Source organism: Propithecus coquereli, unplaced genomic scaffold, assembly GCF_000956105.1.
Source record: "Propithecus coquereli isolate 6110/MARCELLA unplaced genomic scaffold, Pcoq_1.0 Scaffold65, whole genome shotgun sequence".
In the NCBI taxonomy this organism is placed as follows: domain Eukaryota; kingdom Metazoa; phylum Chordata; class Mammalia; order Primates; family Indriidae; genus Propithecus; species Propithecus coquereli.
In genome coordinates this window covers 696901-717057 of record NW_012152507.1, presented here as the reverse complement: position 1 = coordinate 717057, position 20157 = coordinate 696901, and positions in this window count along the sequence as shown.

Here is a 20157-nt window from a genome sequence, read left to right as displayed (position 1 = left end):
CAGGGCCAACCAGGACTTGAGTATGCATGAATTTACATGTAAGAGAGTGGTCTTGGAACCAATCCTCCCTTCCCTCTCAGTATACTACGGGACCATTGAACCAATCACATGACCTCTAGATAATGCACTGTCGTGAAATCACTAAAATGAGCTGTGTACACAATAAAAGATGCTAACCTTATTGTTGGGTGAAAAATACAGATGTTGAACAGAATGATTTAATTTGTGTCTGCTTAAGGTTATATTCATTAGAGAGCCCCCATTCATACATGCTTATATGCATGAAAAATTTCTGGAAAGATATACAAGAAATTTAACAAGGCTTACCTCTGTAGAATCAAATTGAATGTCCAGAGCAAGGGAAGGGCAACTTTACTTTTTATTTGCTACCCTTTGATACTATTTTAATATTTTTAACACATGTAATACCTTTAAGCTTATTAAAAATTTTTTTTAAATTTTAGGTCCTCATTTTTAATTGAAGGAATAGCGAAATCAGGGACATTTCTTTATAGGCTTGCTAAATGCAGTGTGGTATCTGTGATCATTTTATTTTCCATGCATCTGAACTTCCATTAATAAACATATGAACAACTATTTAGAACAATTAAACATCAGGCAATGTGTTAGGCATAGAGCCTACATCTATGAACAAGATAACACAGTCCTTACCTTCAAGGACCTCAGAGATCCCAGCAAGAAAACTCACAACATACTAAAGTAACAACTGACTCTCCATGAGGTGCTACATCATTTGTTGCATATGCTATCTTAGTTCCAGTCACAATCCAATTATGTTTCACTCAAAATACCTTCAGAATCTGGCTGTCACAGTTTTTTGGGTCATTTCTACAGATTTTCCTCCCTAACACAGTGTTTTAATTTTTATCATTTTCATTCCCCTAGGACACACGGGTGCCTACACATTCATCCCTTCATGCTAGGGGTGGCTGGGTGCATAGTGGGGTGGTCGGTGCCCCCAGAGAAGTGGCCTCCATCCTTGAGGAGCCTCGTGCATTTACCCACATAAACTCATAGTGTGCTGTCCCCATAGCATCATTTTCTGTGTCATGCTGGGACAAAATTTGGGAAGCTCTGTTAGAATCGACTTAATTCAGCGTGGGGAGGCTGTTGCTGTTGGGCCCATTTACTACCCACACACATTTTTTTCACACTTATCCATATAACAACACGATGGGATAAAATAATATTTATAGAGTAAATTTCACTTTCATTTATCATCTCTAGTTCCCATGAAAAGAATCAGCAAAGACCAAAAGCGGGCAGATGGTTTGCACTCGTCTGTGGCTGCCTGCAGTTCTCTGCCTGTGCTAAGCGATCGTCCAAAGCACCTGTCGTTGCCTTCTCTGCTGTCTCTCGAGGCCACCTTGGGAGCACGGTCCAAGGTGAGCTGGCGGACTCTGAGGTGCGTGTGCAGGGAAGGGAGGTGGAAACATCCCTGGAGGGCAACCTGAAACCAATAACCTCCCGCCCCCCAAGAGGGATGAATCAGAAGTGCATGTTACTCACTTTCTCAGAGGGTCCCCTCTGGGGTTGAGCCTGTAGTTGCCCGCAGCAGCAGAGACCTGTGAGGTCGCACTCCCTTTATCAGTGTCTTCCTCTTCCTCACCTGTGTTCTGGGATCCTCTCCCACATAAACTACCTATACTCAAGTTCTTTCTCTGCTTTTATAGGCACCTAAATTAAAACAGTAGGAAATGCCCTTTTTATCTCCCCAAATAATTTTAGTTTTATTTTTAAATTTTTATTGTGTATATTTATAGTGTACATGTTCTGATATGCTTGTGCATAGTGAAACAGTTACTATAGTCAATCAAGTTAACCCGTCCATCATCTCACCGAAGTGTCTGTTAACAGGTGAATTTTAGTTTTAAATAATGAAAAAAAGTGTATTTCACACACACGTGATACATGAAGGTTGTTCAGGGTAACTAAATTTATATCTGTGATAAGATATATTCATATCTTATGACATCTGTCTTTATGTGTTATGATGAGGACAATAATTTCCACAATAATGTCATTTGTACTTTCTTCTCTCATACAGATCACTATCAATACAGAGATTCATTATCATGTGGCTTTCATGACACAAATATTTCATAATTATTTTTGGCCAAATAATGGCTTCTTAGGATTAAGCCAAACTTTAGTCCGGGAAGCTCCTGCCTGGGACAAACACGACTTGGAAGATTCCATGGGGGCTCTGGAGCTGCTTAGAGGCTCGAAGCCTCACCGCACATACCTGGAATCTTGTCACCTGGTGCGTAGGAGGACCTGCTGGTGTGGATGGTGATGTGGTGGGTCCCGGGGCGCTGAGGCCGGGCTCGGACGTGTTTGGGCTCCATGTCCTCACAGGACACCGCGCTGGCGCCGTGGGAAAAGGCAGAGCAGCAGGAAGCCAGGCAGAGGGTGGTGCAGGCCCAGCCTGCGAGGGCAGCCTGGACCCTCATCCTGCCCCTCCCTGTATCGAGACAAACAGCTTCAATCCAGATGCTATTTAAGAAAACGAGATGAGGTCTGTTAGGGTGTGACTGGCCTGAATCCCATACTGCCTTTGCACCAGAGATGCTTCTAGTGCGGCCTCCCCAGACTGGAAATGCTCAAGGTCAAGATCGAAAAGACATGCTGGGCTATAGGAAGTGTTTCCTTTGTAAGCACTTTATTTTAACATCTATTCTTTGTGATTTTCTCATAATATAGGACCAGATTGCTTTTTTTTTTTAGAAGAAAAAAAGAGAGACTTTAATTATGAAGTCAAAGAAATAAGACCAGAAAATATTTGTATCCTAATGCGAACTGCTTGCAAGACCTCTGATACCCAGGGGCAGCGGGAGCTCTAACACGTACTGCTGGGGTAGACACCACTATTCCAACATGGTCAGGCAGCGTGGCACATGGTGGCTTGGAGTGGCGTCTTGGCGCCATAGTTGAAAGCTACCCAGGGGCAGCGGGAGCTCTAACACATACTGCTGGGGTAGACACCACTATTCCAACATGGTCAGGCAGCGTGGCACATGGTGGCTTGGAGTGGCGTCTTGGCGCCATAGTTGAAAGCTACTGAGTTAAATGCTACAAAACTTGTCAACTACCAAGTATTTAGAGGTGATTGTTAAGTTTGCAATGCTTTGATATGTCCTTGTCTTTTATTTCACTGTTTTCAGTTATTTCACTACTTTTGGTAGTAAAGAAAATGAACAGAGAAAGTTACACCCAAGTTGATTCATTCTATACCTTCTTAAATACACCAGGAAAAAACTTGGCTCAGGAATAGAATACAATGATTGGATAAAATAGCATTTAAGGAGTAAATTTATTTTTGCTTATTACCTCTAATGCTCATCAACAGGAAGAATTAAAAGTTGACAACGTAAAAGAAGCTGACGGATAAAAATAAAGGGAGAGATAGCAAATAAGGCAGAGGAAATCTCTCTGAATAAATATTCAGGATGATCACAGGCATTTTTAAGTAGTTATGTTTTTATATTTTTATAGTCCTGTGCACATGCATTTTAAAAGTTTGGCTAATATTTTGATCTCAGGAGCAATGCAAGGCAACAATGTCTCTTCCCTCTAAAAAGCTGGTTTTAAAAGGTAAAAATAAAATCCTAAAAATGTAGTGAAACAATCTCCAAAAACAGTAAACTGAGGAAATAATCCATACAACTAAACAATCGAGTGTCACGCACTCCCACAAACCGCCACACCACCACCTTTTATGTTCATGAGGTAAAAGGTGACGGGAATATGATCTAGAACTCAAATCTCTTAGATTCATCTTTAGAGTCCTTCAGACAATGCCTTCCTTGCTAAGTTTGTTTTCCATGAGGCACTAAAAGCGGAAACGTCTATACGTCTATACCGCAGGGACCTTCCCACAGCTTCCCAGACACAGCAGGAGGTGTGAAGAGGATCTGTGGAGGCCCATTCAGCCAAGGGGGTCGGGCCTTTCCTTTTCCCTTCACGGGGGCCACGTAGAAAATGCCCCTCGAGCCCCGGCTGCTGGCAGAAGGTGGGCTCCTTTCCAAAGGCAGGTCAGACACGGTGCCCACGGAGGAAGACCGCGGCCACACCCCACCCCTGCCCACCTTAGAACTCACTCTGTCTTCTTCCCACCAGCGCCTCGTCTACCCGAACCCTGAGACACATCCACTTACCTGGGAACACACTCTTGTTCCTTCAAGCCTGCCGGGATGCCTTCCCCTCTCTGAGCTGCGAAGACACATCCCTTAAACAAAAGCCTTTCTTCTTCTTTCAGCGTTTCCTCTAATGGGGAGGATAACAGCTGTTACCACTAATCCCCGGCATCTCCAGGAACTGTCCCTGTGTCTAAATCCAGCCTAAATGGTGTGAGTTTTCTCTAAAACCACACACACAAACACACACACACACACACACACACACACACAGTTTTCAGCCACATCACTGTTCAAGCCCGTGTGGAGAAAGAACTGGAACTGCTTTTGCACGCGACTGGCATTGGCATCCTCTGCACAAGCCGGATGCTTCCATCTGGGTCTCCCTGCCAAGGGGAGAATGTTTGAATCAAACACATCTCAGCGCTCTCTGCTTCTTGAGTCGGTGCGGGCTGAAGTTATTCCCGGTGAAGAGCGATTGGCACCGTGGCCTGCGAGCGGTGCATGGCACAAAAAACAGCACACGATAGATACACTCCCTTCCACGTCCGTCACACTAAAGCTGATGTTGTACGCGTGTAAGAATCACCTGAGATACCTCATACAGCACGGAGCCTACAGATCGGTGGTCCTCAAAGTGGGGTTCCCAGAGCACAACTTCAGCATCACCTGGAGGCTTGTGACAGTCACGATGAGGATAAAGAAAGAGGAGCGGACTCAGGAGATCACGTGGAAGTAGACTTAGGATTTGGCATCTGACCAAATGTAGGATGCCAGAGAGAGAGAATCTTAGGATAGATGATGCGGGGTGATATGAAGTAGGCGGCTCCGGAGAGAGCAACGGTCTCACCTTTAGGCCACATCTCTGCTCCAGAAAATTCTAACGAAATGAGTGACTTAATAGGCAAAGCATTGATTTAGAGACTAAGTTGCTTTACCTTTCATTGCAAGTGCAGATGAGACTGTGAGACTATCTACCTTATAAATACCGAGGGACTTTGAGCTTCCCTGGCCTGTGATTCCAATGTTCCCCCCACACAGAATGAAATCAAACAAATTAAATCTGGTTTCTCTAAGCCTCTACCCCACTAGGAAGGAGGAAATCTCAGTCTCCTGAGTCATGAGAAAATCTGGAAGGTCGAGAAAATCAGAGTAAGGGCCTTGCATTGCTGCTGGGGGCGCCTGGGCTCAGCCTCCCCAGCTGCGCCCTGTGCGTTTCCTTTCTGAGGTTCTCCCCACCCCTGCACTGGGTCGTGCTGCAGATCCCTGCTGCTAGGGGGAGAGTGGTAACCGCTTCTTCACTCCCCTCTGCTCTTATCCTTAGTCTTAGGGACAAAAGTGTCCCTGCTCTCCTTCCTCCTCACCCTCACCCTGTTACCCCCAGGTCACCTGGCATAATCTACCTGCCACAGGTAGAGAGGTAATCTACCAACACCTCTGCTTTGGCCCTGTAACAAAAACTCCCCTGAGGCAGGGATTCCCAAAGCCCCAACCACCAGGTCAGTATGGGGGTGCAAAGAGGTAGGGAGAGCACACCTAAATGGCTCAATAAATCAATAAATATTCCTGCCATTCACTCATGATATTTCTTGCTGGAAGCCAGGAGGACGCATTATCCTAGACATGACCCTCATTGCCTGCCACATGCATAGCCTCTGCTGAGCCGGCTGCATGCCCCATGCCCCTCTCTCCTGTGCCCCATGGCCACCTGATCGCAGTGGGAGGGCCTTTCGTAGGCAGGGCAGAGCCAGAAACTCTCCCTGGGAATCTGCCCAAGAAAACATAGAAGGCTACTTTATACCAGTGTCGGCCAATAAAAATGTAATACAAGCCACATATATAATTTAAAATTTTCTGGCTGGGCACAGTGGCTCACACCTGTAATCCTGGCACTCTGAGAGGCCAAGGCAGGAGGATTGCTTGAGCTCAGGAGTTTGAGACCAGCCTGAGCAAGAGTGAGACCCCGTCTCTACTAAAAAAAAAAAATAGAAAAATAATTAGCCGGTGGTGGTGTGTGCCTATAGTCCCAGCTACTTGGGAGGCTGAGGCAGGAGGATTGCTTGAGCCCAGGAGTTTGAGGTTGCAGTGAGCTGCAATGATGCCACTGCTCTCTACCCAGGGTGACAGAGCGAGACCTTGTCTCAAAAAAAAAAAAAAAACTCTACCAGCTATATTTTTAAAAAAGTAAAAAGGAACAAATGATATTTATTTTAATAATATGTTTATTTAACTCAGTATACTGAAAACTTCGTTTCACGTGCAAGCAGTATAAAAAATTATTAGTGAGATATTTTGCATTCTTTCTTTCAAGTAAGTCTTTGATATCCAGTGTGTATCTGACACATACAGCACATCTCGATTCTGACTAGCCACATCTCAGGTGCTCAGGAGCCACACGTGGTAAGCTGCTACCATATCGGGCAGCGCAGGTCCACACCAAGGAAGGTTGTTGAGCAAAGACGTCATGATGTGGGGTCGGGCCTCGTGGCTGTATTGTATCATGTGCAAGATATGTAAGATGAGGCACTGTGGCTGAGGGGATGAGATAGAAATTAAACACAACAGCATATTTATGCCACGCTTACGTAGTACCTACCACATACTGTTTTAGTCAACTAGTTGGCAAATTGCCTCCTTGATATTCACAACACTCTTGAGGTCTGCACTATTATTATCCCATTTTATGGGCAAGGAAACTGAGTCACAGCATTTCTGGAACTTACCAGAGTTCACACGGCTTTCAGGCTGTGACAGACACGGTTTCTCACCGCAGCTTTCCACGAAATAGCTTTGTAACCTCATCTACAAAATGAGAACTACAGTTCTTGTACCTGTATCCCAAAGTGCTTGAGAAGGTTCAGTGAGATAATAAACAATAAGCACTTAGCCCTTAGCACTGGATGAGAGACAAAGGAAGAGGCCATACCTGTTCTGTCCGGGGAGGGAGAAAGCTGGCCCAGCTGCAGTGTCAATGCCATGAGGCCTGTGCACAGAGGGAGGTGCCATGTGGCCCTGAGCGGTGGCCAGAGAGAGTGTGAATGTGACAAGAGCAAGGAAAGAAGCAGGAACCAAAGCCAGAGCCACAGAGAGGCAGCAAGGAGCTGGCAACAGTCCCCTTCCAACGTGAAGGAGGCCCAGCTGTGTGTGCCGGAAAGTGAGAAAACATTCGTTTCTTTCGTGAATCTGCTTGAGGCCATCTCACACAGCAATTTGGCTGGACTTGATATAGTAACATGACTAAATCTGTTACATTAACATCCCAGGCCCCGACCAGAACAGTTATATTAATGTCACACATGGGGGAAGTCTCGTGGTGGGTTTTGTGGTTATAAATCAGACACTTTGTGTCCTTTGGCAAATCTTTTCCCTTCTCTGGATTGACTCAGGTATAAAATAAAAGGTTTGAATTAAAGAGTCTCTCTTAGATTTTTTTTTTTTGGGTTAGAGAATTATACATATTTTTAAAGTTTTATTTTAGTCATAAAGGTATAAAAATGAGCTACTCTTAAAACAGCTTGAGATGACATGGATTAAAGTCTGGCGCATAATTAGAACCTGTATTGACGCCATCTCACATCCCTCCTGGTTTAAGAGCCAGCCTAGAAAAAGTTTAAAAACATCCACTGAATGCTCAGAAAGGAAGACCCTGTTGAGCTCACTAGTCCAGTCCTGTTTCTGGCTCCTTAACTCCAGCAGACACAGGGACATTTCTTTGTTTTCAGAGATCTCTGGAGGGCCGGGCGCGGTGGCTCACTCCTGTAATCCTAGCTCTCTGGGAGGCCAAGGTGGGCGGATTGTTTGAGCTCAGGAGTTCGAAACCAGCCTGAGCAAGAGCGAGACCCCGTCTCTACTAAAAATAGAAAGAAATTAATTGGACAACTAAAAATATATAGAAAAAATTAGCCGGGCATAGTGGCGCATGCCTGTAGTCCCAGCTACTCGGGAGGCTGAGGCAGGAGGATCGCTTGAGCCCAGGAGTTTGAGGTTGCAGTGAGCTAGGATGACGCCACGGCACTCTAGCCCGGGCAACACAGTGAGACTCTGTCTCAAAAAAAAAAAAAAAAAAAAAAAGATCTCTGGAGATGATACCTTTGGTAACTCAGAAACAACCTTTTCTATCAGAACAGTTTCCCTTTTCATACCTTTATCATGAATTGCTGTTGAAACTCACCAGTGCTTTTACATAGAAATTTGCTATTCTAGTATCATTATTATGATAAGGATTTTAATGTTTAGATAGATTTTTTTAAGAAACATCTATAGATTTCTGGAGTGTTGGGACAATCTGTGTAAGAAAAACGTTCTCACTATTCTCTTCAAACTCTAATTTACATAAAAGTGGGAAACCAAAAGACGTTTATGTACATTTAGCAGTCTTGTTGACTTTTGCTTCATTTTCCATGCTACTGTGCACTTCCTGCTACTAAAAAAAGAATGGTTTGGTGCCTTTATTCTACCCAATTATCCTCTCTTTCATTCTCCCTGTTAAAGAACAATACGTACCTTCTGAACTTGTTTCATAAAAGAATTTTTAAAAAATACAGATCACACAGGACTTGAAAACTAGTTCATGTTTGAATGCTTACTATTTGCAAAGTAACATGGAAAATAGCTTACGGATATGAGAAAATATCAACAGGATCTTCTCTGTTGACATTTTACTTGGCAAGAGGCAGCAAGGTATAGAAGGAAGAGCTCTAAAGTCAGACAGTAAACTAGTTGTGTGGCCTTGCACAAGTTAATGTTGGTGAGCCTCAGTGTTCCCATCTGTAAAATAGGGAGACTATTCAATTTTTCACAAGGATGTTGCAAGGACTAGATGCACTGGAAGTGATGCATAGCAATAAATATAAGCTATTAACAAAGGAGAGAGAAAAGCCAGGTTACCAGAGTCTGGGATACTAGAATATTCCAAGTAGAAGCAAGAAAATATGGTTGGTCTTAGAGGTTAGGTGGAGTTTAGATAGATGGAGAGGGGTTATAGGACATTCAAAGCAGGAGGGAGAGCTTGAACAAAGCTGTGAATGTGGGAGGAAGAGACAGTGTTTGGTGTCAGTATCCAGACATAAAATGAGGCACACCTGACATGGGGCGATGGGGGCTGAGATGTCAGTGGAGTAAATGGAGGTTAAAAGAAGAATCAGTTAAGATTGGAGATTGCTTGTATGGAGGCAAAGGAGGGGTTAAAGAAAATGACTAGTGTTTAGAGAGCCTGGACAAATGCTATAATCTATATGTAAAAGAGGAAAATTGGTGCCATTCGCTTTTAGATATATTGGAAACACACACTGAGCATTCATTCATTCCTTCAGCCAAACTTTACTAAATGCCTACTAAGTGCAGGCCATGTGCTCAGGGCCGGGGATGTGCAGATGAATAACACACAGTCTCTGCCCGCCCAGGGCTGGTAAGAGAGACTAACGCATCAGGGGATAATCACAAAATAATGGGATAAATGATTAAGAGAGATATAGAAAAAGAGTATCTTGGATTTGATTAAGAATTTTCCCTTTTCAAAAAACCCAAACATTCATATTTCATGATTGCATATCAAAAATTAAACTCAAAGATTGGTATTGAAATAAGTCTGGAGACTCTACACACATGCGTGTTTTGCAGCACCTTTTTGGGATCCTACACCATGTGTACCCTCTGTCCTCACGTAGGCCTTTAGTCCCATATGTCGCCCTGGCTTGCAACTGGTCAGCTTTATGTATGCCACCCTTTTTCCCATCCTAGCTCTAAATCCCTAAGGGGTACAGATCATTTTTAAATTGCTTAGCTCCAACGCCTAGCACAGTGTCACGCACGTCCTAAGTCGTCGTTAAATAATTAAGCATAGACACAAACTAAGGAAAATCAAGGTACATGGATCTCTCTGTTCGGAACTCTATGTGTTTCTATATTGTCTTTTTTTCCTTCTCTCTCTCTCTTTTAAAATAAAGAACACACAGGTATAGTTGAGTATTTAAACACCATCCTTTATTTTCTCACTCACCACACTTTTGTTGCCCATCACGGAAGCAGTCACAAAAAACAAACTCTGCAGCAAGAAGCAGCAAGTCTTTTGCTCAGCCCTCGCGCTCCCTTGGCAATGAGGAATATCGAAATCTTTGAATGTGAAAGTCCTTTATCAACATTTTTAATTTTTCTCTTTCAAAATGTCTTTCAAGGCATCTATAAAGACCAAACTCCAAAAATGCTTCTCTGGTTCACTTTTACAGACCATTTCTGCAGGACCAATTCCTTCTTGGCTTTATGACCCTCAGCTCCAGAGCTGGGTTCACGTTTCCCCCAAATCAACTGCAGGTCTGCGGTCACGGCCCTCCCTCCACCCAACAGACACCCTAAACCGACAGGCCTTGCTCACCAGCCTCCTGTGAGACAGCAGGAGGGTCAGCCTCTTGGGCAGAGCCCCAGAGCCCAGAAATGTTACGCCTGCCTCCTGCCAGGATCTGAGCCGGCTCTTGTGAGAGCAAAGTGCTTGGCGACATTGAATTCCACGTGTCCTCTTCACACACTTCCACTATGTGAGAGTGGCCCCATCTTCACGGGTTTGAGGCATCTCAGGAAATTCAATCACTTGTTTCCAACCTTACAGCAGTCTAGGAAAGCTGGAAGTAGAAATATCAGACTTCGCAATTTCCCCATCAGAGCTTAACTCTTCCTTCTCATAAAAATATTCCAGTAAAGTAAGCAAAATCCACATGGCAACAGCACCCTTAAGAGTAACAAGTCTACCGAGCCAACGATACCACTCTGACGCCACCTTTTCACTGCCCTCGACGCTGATGGCCTTCCCTATCTCACCGGGTGGAGGAGTAGCGATATTTAGCACCAGTATTGCTCCTCCCACCAAGGCTCCACTCACACACGTACTACTGACAGATCATCTGGTCCACTGAGGGCCTGAATAGAAGAAAAAGGTGGAGGAAGTTCGAATTTGCCCTCTGACTGCTTGAGCTGGAGCATCAATCGTCTCCTGCCCTCACAGCTTCTGATTTTTAGGCGTTGAGACTCAAACTGGAATCCATACCATTGACTCTTGGGCTCTCCAGCCTTCAAATTACACCACTGGCTTTCCTGGGTTTCCAGCTTATAGAGAGCAGCAGATCGTGGGACTTCTCTACCTCCATAGTCATGTGAGCCAATACCTTCTAATAAATCTCTCTCTGCATCTAAACAGGCATACCTCACAGATATAGCAGGTTGGGTCCCAGACTACCACAACGAAGCAAGTATCACAACAGAGTTAGTCATACAAACTTTTTTGTTTCCCAATGCTTATAAAAGTTACGTTTATACCGCACTGTAGTCTACTAAGTGTGTAGTAGCATTATGTTTAAAAAAAGTACACATCTTAATTAAAAAATACTTCATTGCTAAAAATGCTAAAAATCATCTGAGCCTTCAGTGAATCATGATCTTTTTGCTGGTGAAGGGTCTTGCCTCAATGTTGATGGCTGTCAACTGATCAAGGGGGTGGTTGCTGAGGGCTGGGGTGACTGGCAATTTCTTAAAATAAGACAACAATGAAGTTTGCCCCATTGATTGACTCTTCCTTTCACAAAAGGTTTCTCTATAGCACGTGATGCTGTTTGATAGCACTTTACCACAGAACTTCTTTCAAAATTGGAGTCAGTCCTCTCAAACCCTGCCTCTGCTTTATCGACTCAGTTGATGTACTATTCTAAATCCTTTGTTGTCATTTCAACCACGATCGCAGCATCTTTATCAGAAGCAGATTTCATCCCACGAAACTACTTTCTTTGCTCATCCATAAGCAGCAATGCCTCAGCCATTCGACTTTCATCATGAGATTGCAGCAATTCAGTCACACCTTCAGGCTCCACTTCTAATTCTAGTTCTCTTGCTATATCCACCACATCTGCAGTGACTTCCTCCACTGAAGTCTTGAACCCCTCGAAGTCATCCATGAGTAGTGGAATCAACTTCTTCCAAACTCTTGTTACTGTTGGTATTTTGACCACCTCCCATGAATCATGAATATTCTTACCGGCATCTAGAAGGGTGAATCCTGTTCAAAAGGTTTTCAATTTACTTTTCCCAGATTCGTCAGAGGAATCACTATCTATGGCAGCTATAGCTTTACGAAATGTCTTTCATAAATAATAAGACTTGGAAGTCAAAATTACTCCTTGATCCATGGAATGCAGAATAGATAATGTGTCAGTAGGCATGAAAACATTCATCTCCTTGTACATTTCCATCAGAGCTCTTGGATGATTTAGCATGTTGTCAATGAGTAGTAATATTTTGATAGAAATCTTTTTTTCTGAGTAGGAGGTCTCAACAGTGGGCTTAAAATATCAGTAAACCAAGCTGTAAACAGATGTGCTGTCATCCAGGCTTTGTTGGTCCATTCCTGAGCACAGGCAGAGGAGATTTAGCATAATTCTTAAGGGCCCTGGGATTTTCAGAGTGGTAAATGAGCATTGACTTCAACTTAAAGTCACCAGCTGCATTAGCCCCTAACAAAGGAGTCAGCCTGTCCTTTGAAGCTTTGATGCCAGGCTTGACTTCTCCTCTCTAGCTATGAAAGTTTTAGATGGCATTTCTTCCAATAGAAAGTTGTTTGATCTACACTGAAAATCTGTTGTTTAGTGTAGCCACCTTCATCAGTTATCTTAGCTGGATCTTCTGGAGTAACTTGCTGAAGCCTCTATGTCAGCACTTGCTGCTTCACCTTGCACTTCTATGTTATGGAGACGGCTTCTTTCCTTAAACCTTGTGAATCAGTCTCTGTTAACCTCAGACTTTTTTCCTGCAGCTTCCTCACCTCTTTCGGGGCACTCATAGAATTAAAGAGAATCAGGGCCTCGCTCTGGATTAGATTTGGTTTAAGAGAACGTTGCGGCTGGTTTGGTCTTCGATCTATACCAATCCAACTTTCTCCATATCAGTAATAAAGCTGTTTTACTTTCTTATTATTCTGGTGTTCACTGGAGTAGGCTTTTTAAAGAACTTTTTCTTTGAAGTCACAACTTGGCTAACTGGTGCAAGAAACCTAGCATTTGGCCTATCTTGGCGTTGAGCATGCCTTCCTCACTAAGCTTAATTATTTCTAGCTTTTGATTTAAAGTGAGAGATGTGCAACTCTTCCTTCTATTTGAACCCTTAGACGCCATTGTCAGGCTGTTAATTAGCCTAATTCCAATAAATGCTGTTGTGCCTTAGGGAATAGGAAGGCCTGAGGAGAGGGAGACAGACGGGGAATGGCCGGTTGGTGGAGCAGTCAGAACACACACAACATTTATCAATTAAGTTTGCATCTCACGTGACGGCAATTCGTGGCCCACCAAATGAATTACAATAGTAATGTCAGAGATCACTGACACAGGTCACCATACAAGACATAGTAATAATGAAAAAGTTTGAACTATTGTGAGAATTACCAAAATGTGACACAGGGACATGAAATGAGCTACATCTATATCTATATTTCTATACAGTAGTCGTCTCCCCTTAACCAAGGGGGATGTGTTCCACGACCCTCAATGGATGCCTAAAACTGCAGATAGTATTGAACCCGATTGCCATCAATCAGAACGTTTTTCTGTTCACGTCTTCCACCCACAAATTCAGTGCCTTTTCTGTCAGCACTTATCATGCACTGTGGCCATAACGTTTGCAGTTTAAGGTGTGACAGCAAAACTAGCACCAATCTTTTTCCTTCTGCACAATTTCATGAATAGATTTATTCTTATTGTAGATCTTAGCAACCTCAGCATATGATTTTTTTCTTTCCTTATTAAGTTGAGAACTTTCACTTTTTCACTTGAAGAAAACATTTTATGGCTTGTCTTTGGCATATTGGAATTGCCAGCATCACTACTCTTGGGCTTTGGGGCCATGACGAAGTCATATAAGGGTAACTTGAGCACAAGCACTGGGATACCGGGACAGCCCATCTGATAACTGAGATGGCTACTACGTGACTAACAGGCAGACAGTGTATACAGCGTGAATACTCTGGACGAAGGGATGATTCACGTCCCGGGTGGATGGAGTGGGACAGCAGATTCCATCATGCTCAGAACAGAGTGCAATTTAAATCTCATGAATTGTTTATTTTGGAATTTTCCGTTTAATATTTTCAGACCACGGTTGATGTGGGTATCCGAAACCATGGAAAGTGAAACCATGGATAAGAGTGAGGTACTCTTATCTTATCTCTCTATATATCCATATCCATATCTATATTTGCATATCTGTTAGGTATACCTGTCTCTAGATCTATCTCCTCTTGGTCTTGTTTGTCTGGAGAACCCTAATATACCGCATGTATTATTATTTTATTTTCACTAGATTTTCTTTTTAATGGCTTAAACACATTAAAAATGGATGAGTGGCCCATGCTCTGAGCTTCCTGGCAGCTAAGTAAAAAAGGTAAACATAATCAGCTGCCTACTTCTCATTATCTTTATGGACCATATAAACAAAAATGGGCTAAAATTTTAAATAAGGGCTAACCGGATGAATTCTAAACTAGCTAGAGGACACACCCTAAAGGATGCTGATTGTCAGCTCTATCACCTGGACAAAGGCTATCTGTGGCTCCTTCCCTCCACCACCGTGTCAGGAAGGTTGGCCGGCATGCAACTCTGGCCTGTGGGTGACCAGCAGCTGGGAGGAGCAGGCAGACAACTGCATGACAGAATAATGATGAAAAATGATCTTGACAGCCCAGAGCAATGAGCTGAATCTAACAAGATGAAATTAAACAAGGACAAATGTTAAGTGCTTTTCTTAGGTCAGAAAAAAACCAATGGCATAAACCCAGGATGGAGGAGATATGCCTCATGCCTCACCAGTTGGCACTTAAAAGAAAAAGAAAAGAAAAGAAAACCTTTAGGGTTTTAAGCTGAAAGTATACCACTAAAAAACAAAACAAAAAAGTTTTTTAGTGCAATTTTGTCTCCTGAACGAGGGATATAACTGTTCCATTATACTCTGGGATTACTAGTCTACATTTGAAAGTAGATTCTGGGCGCCCTACTTTATTTCTGTGGAAGATAGGGTATATGTCAACATTAAAAACAATTTTTGAAAAAGCAAAGTCATCATCGATAAGCTCCTCTACCTAGCACAGCTATTTCCATTGCTTGTATGTCATTTTTCATGTCACATGCTACACTTGGCAGTGAATATATAGTCCAAAATAGAATAAACATACACAGGCTGGAGTGCATTTCCAAGAGAGTGGCCAGGGTGGTTTATGGCCTCTGAAACCAGGCATTTCTGGAGCGTAGGTAACCAGACAGGGAATTTCATCTTGAGGGGAGAAGGTTCATGCTAGCTTCCTCAAATATCCAGAGTTGACAACAAAAGATTAGGCTTGTCTAAGGTAAACTTAAGGGTTACAAAAAAGAACAGCATTTGTAAAATCCTCAGAGTTTTCAATGTGCCTTCTCTTTGAAAAAAATTATTTTACCCTCATAATCAGGATGGAAAGTATTATTGGTTTGTTATTAATTATATTTCCACTTTTGCAGGTATGAAAAATTTGGATTAAAGACCTTAAAATGATTTGAGCAAGATCATATGACCAATATGTGGCAGGGCTGAGACACAAGCAATGGTTCAAGCTACAGTGAGACAGATTTAAATTCAATATTAAAAGGAAAAAAAATCTCCCTACGAGTCAGATGTGTACAAAGACAAAGATGCCTCCAGATTTCCCTGTAGACAGTGACTATTAATAAAGCAGTGAAAGAAAAGCATTTAAGAACTGGCCATGCCAGTGGATTTCAAATTTTTCAACCATGACCTATAGTAGCAAACATGTTTTGTATCAACCCAAGTGCACCCCCCTCCAAGAATAAAACGGAAACAAGTTTAACACAATAATACTACTAATTGCTGTAAATGTATAAAATTTCTATTTAATTTTTTAAAAATGCTGACCTTTAAAGACTAAATTGATTTCATTTCCCACACCATATCATGCAGACTGCAAAACACTGCACTACAGAACTACTTAGTGGGACTCCTTGGGTGGGCTGGAAGACCAAATATTCCTTCCAACAATGAGATTCAGTAATTCTGGGTCTCCCCAAACAGCATTATGTAGTTATAAAAAAAACCCTAAATGAAAATGCTTTTTGCCTCCAGTTTATTGCTTTCATTTTCTTATTCTGGCTTACTGAAATTTTTCTCTCTTGATTCCATTATCCTTGGTATTATCTGTCCTTACCTATGCTATATCATGTGGAAAATCTTTTATGCTTTTACCTGACTAATGGATGAAAATATTGCATTGTAGAGGACCAAGAACAGAAGGTTGTGACATTTTAAGTAGAGTTGTTCACACAGCTGTGATTGTTTATGTACACTGCCTTTTCTTTCCCAAGCAATCAGTGACAAATCCTCCAATCATACTAACAACTACTCTATTTCGTTTTTGTCCAGAGTTGAGAAATTTTGTTCAATGTGTTATTAAGATTCAGAGAGACCATGACTATGGCATAGGATGGTTTGTTCTGAAGATTAAATGAGACAATATATGGTGAGTGCTGTAGACAGTGCCTGGCACAAGGAAAATGCTTAATAGTTGTTAGGATGGTGTTGATGGTGGCGTTGATGATGATGATGATGTTGCTGCTGCTGCTGATTATGATACTCCTCTAGTTTAGCAGTCTAGAAACTACGGATTAAAATAGTCTGTGGTCTTGACGCGCCTTCTTCAAGTGAACCCATACTGGCTCCTAAAAATCACACCTTTTTATACTGTGTCTTTTTCCTAATTCTTTTGAGTATTTCAAGGTTTTAGCATCGAGGTTACCGGTCGTTTTTTTCCCTACCTTTTCCTACTTTTCTAAACCAGGGCATTTGCTCACGTCTCATTTTCTTCAACATTTCGCAGGCTTCTAACAGTGTTTCCTGTGTCACCTGCAAGTTGTCTTGTGTAGTAGGATGTAATTCAATGCACCTGGAGACTGAAGTGAAGTTAGAGGAGCTTCTGTGTTTTGGTGGATTTAGTTTTCTGGAAATGTTTTCAGCTTGGAGATTATTTTTTCTGAAGAATAAAAAAAACAAATTAGGTGCCTTCATGCCATCTGTTAACACCATGCCGTCCTCATTAACAAGTGGGCTTGTCCCTTTGTTGTTCACTTTATTCTGAAAAGCCTTAGTATATTTGAGGATTTGGGATTCTTTTAAAAAATTATTTTAAAATTTTAATTCACAAATAATAATTGCTTATATTATATATTTATGGGGTACAATGTGATGTTTTGACATACATTGTGGAATGATTAAATCAAGCTAATTAACATCATCACCTCACATACTTATTTTTTGTGGTGAAAACATTTAAAATCTACTCTCAACAATTTTGAAATGTACAATGCAGTATTATTTGTTATAGTCACCATTCTGTGCAATAGATCACTAAAGCTTATTTCTTCTCCTGTCTGACTGATATTTTGTACCTTCTGATCAACATCTCCTCTTTCCCCATCGATTCCTTCCCCCAGCCTCTGGTAACTGTCATTCTACTCTCTACTTCCATGAGTTCTACTTTTTTAGATTCCACATAAAATGAGATCATGCAGTATTTGTCTTTCTGTGTCTGGCTTATTTCACTTAACATAACGTCCTGCACATTCATCCATGTTGTCACAAATGACAGGATTTCCTTCTTTTTAAGGCTGAATAGTATTCCATTGTGTATATATACCATATTTTATCTATTCATGCGTTGGGTTAAATCTCACCTCTGCCACTTACTAGCTGGGTGATGTTGAGCAAGTTCCTTCCCCTCTCTGTGCTTCAATTTCCTCATTTATAAATAGAATAATAGTATCTATTTCATACGGTTGTTGTGAAGATTAAATTAACTGTAAAAACCTTTGAAAAATGGTAGGCACAAAGTAAACCTTGAATGTGTTAGCTCTCAAAAGTCTCTGATTTTTGGAGTTTGTGTACAGGAAGAAACTTTACAAAAGTTCTTAAATTTCTGGAGTCTGTTCCCACAAGCTGATGTTTTTCCTGAAGTTTTTCGCATCTGCTTTCATGAAGGACGGTATATGTGTACAAACCATTTAATATTTTATACCCTGGTCCACATGCCAAGACGACAGTCACTTTCTCTCCCAAATTCCCATCACTTCCCCATCAGTGAGCATTCCCTCCTTATGAGCCTAGTGTCAGTCATCCTTGGTGGTTCTTCTTTCGGAGTAATGAAACCATCAGCCCAGCAAGCCAAAACGCGTCAGATGGTCAGCTTGCAGCACCACGAACTTCCAGCAGATGTTAGAAAATTAATGACCTTACTGTACTGTAACTTGCTTTTCTGCCAGGGTCCTCAAACTTTCTAATAATGATAACAGGCCTGATGCTGAAGATGAGAGCAGTTCTATCTGGAAGCCAAGAGGCTTGCCAAAGACCTAGGTAAATTATTTAAGGACATCGGGATTGTTTTTCTATGCGATTATTTGTCAGCAGGAAAACAGCAAATGAACACCAATACGCCAGGCACCTTCAGGCATTGGACATAAATAGCCAAAGAAACACAGCTCTGCTCTCAAGGAGCTTCCAGTGTACAATGGCACTAAGACTGCTCTAGTCTCACTGTTTTATATATAAGGGGTAGTAACGTGTCTCTCGCATAGAGAAGAAAGGAAATTCTTTCTTCAGGTTTTGTCAAGTTCCTAAAGCACCTATGTCAGTGACAGTCATCCACCAGCTGCCCACGAGGTTATGGGAGGAGTAGCTTCCACTGAGATACAACAGTGACTACGGCACATCCCCTTCCCCCCACAGAAAAAGCTTGAGGAAGGGCCAGCTTGTTAAAATAATAAAGAAATTGGTAAGAGGTTCAGAATGTGGGCAACTTGGAGAGACATAATGCCTGGATAACTTAGAAGGGATGTGGCTAGGAAATTGGAACAGCACAGTCTGAAAGCTGGTCTCTCCCATAAAATAGAAGAAGAAAGAGGGAGGAGGAAAAGAAGGTTAATTTTGGATAAGTTTCACTTCCTTGAAAGGAAATGAATGACAGTAACAAAAGTAATCAGGTTAAAAGTCTGCACTGATTTTTAATTTAAAAAAATGGCTTTTAAATTTTCTGCCTGATGGCTTGATTATTTAACCTGGTTTTCCTTGTAGTTAAAAAAATAATTTCATTTCTCTGAATAAGGAACACGGGTTCATTCAAGAAAACACAGTTCTAATCATGGGGAACAGTGTCTATTTTCTTTCAACCTCTCACCTATTTTAAATTCTTCTTAAAATAGATGTGTCCCTTTTTTTTCCTGAAATGCAAACAGGATACAGCATTTTGATCAAGGCTTGCTGTATCTCTTGACATCCTGGACTTTTTCCTCATAATGCTTAAAGTGATCTGTTTCAATGAAAAATTAAAAAAAAAAAATTTTTTTTAAGTTGTATAATAAACTGAAAAATAAGAATAGTTAAAGAGAAGTCATAAAATTATCAAATAAAATATACTTTACTTGAAATGCACAACCTAACCTGGTTGGATTTAAAATGATTACATGGCAATTTTAAGCAAGCCCCGTATGTGTCCAGGGTTGGGGGTGCAGAGTGGTTTCGCTGCCCCCGTGTGAGTTATGCTTTGAGCTATGGGGGCTACGGAGAGTCCTAAGTCCACACGGTGAGAAGTCAGGGCCACAGGGGAAGAGGATAAAGTGACGAGGCAAATCTCACTCGAAGAGAGGCAGTGAATGACTTCGGTCTTTATTCAACAACTGAGTTAATGAGCCTCTGACAACAGAGATTCCATCAGATCTGGGCCAGGCTGGGGCAGGTGATTCAGCACAAGCCTGTCTCCATCTCTCTCGCGTACCTACTGGGGAGCTGAGGCGCATCTTCCACCATGAAGATCCAGCAAAGTGCTGCTGGGAAACAGGGAGTTGTGTAGTAATTGGGATGAGGGAGACTCCAGCGGGGAAGGGGCAAATTCTAAGAGACAGTCGTCTCCAAATACGCTAGTCTCTGCAAACGGCACCTGCAG